Source organism: Brassica oleracea, chromosome C3 (assembly GCF_000695525.1).
Source record: "Brassica oleracea var. oleracea cultivar TO1000 chromosome C3, BOL, whole genome shotgun sequence".
In the NCBI taxonomy this organism is placed as follows: Eukaryota; Viridiplantae; Streptophyta; class Magnoliopsida; order Brassicales; family Brassicaceae; genus Brassica; species Brassica oleracea.
This window is the reverse complement of record NC_027750.1, coordinates 28,850,194-28,850,443: the sequence shown is the minus strand read 5'-3', so window position 1 is coordinate 28,850,443 and position 250 is coordinate 28,850,194.

Below are 250 nucleotides of genomic sequence, written 5' to 3'. Positions count from 1 at the left end.
AAACTCACAGCAATGATCATTGATCTTGAACACTCATGAGACAAGTAGTGGACATGTATAGACGAGGTCTATGACCCAGACATGGATCGGCCAGATCGAGACATAGGTTCATGATAACCATGTCTAGTACATTGTCCATTAGTACTTATTTTGTCCGATCAAAGTAAAGAGTTAACAAAAGACGATCACGTCTAGACTATGGACACATGCAAACACGATTTGCAAAGACCCAATAGTGATCCCCGAGAAC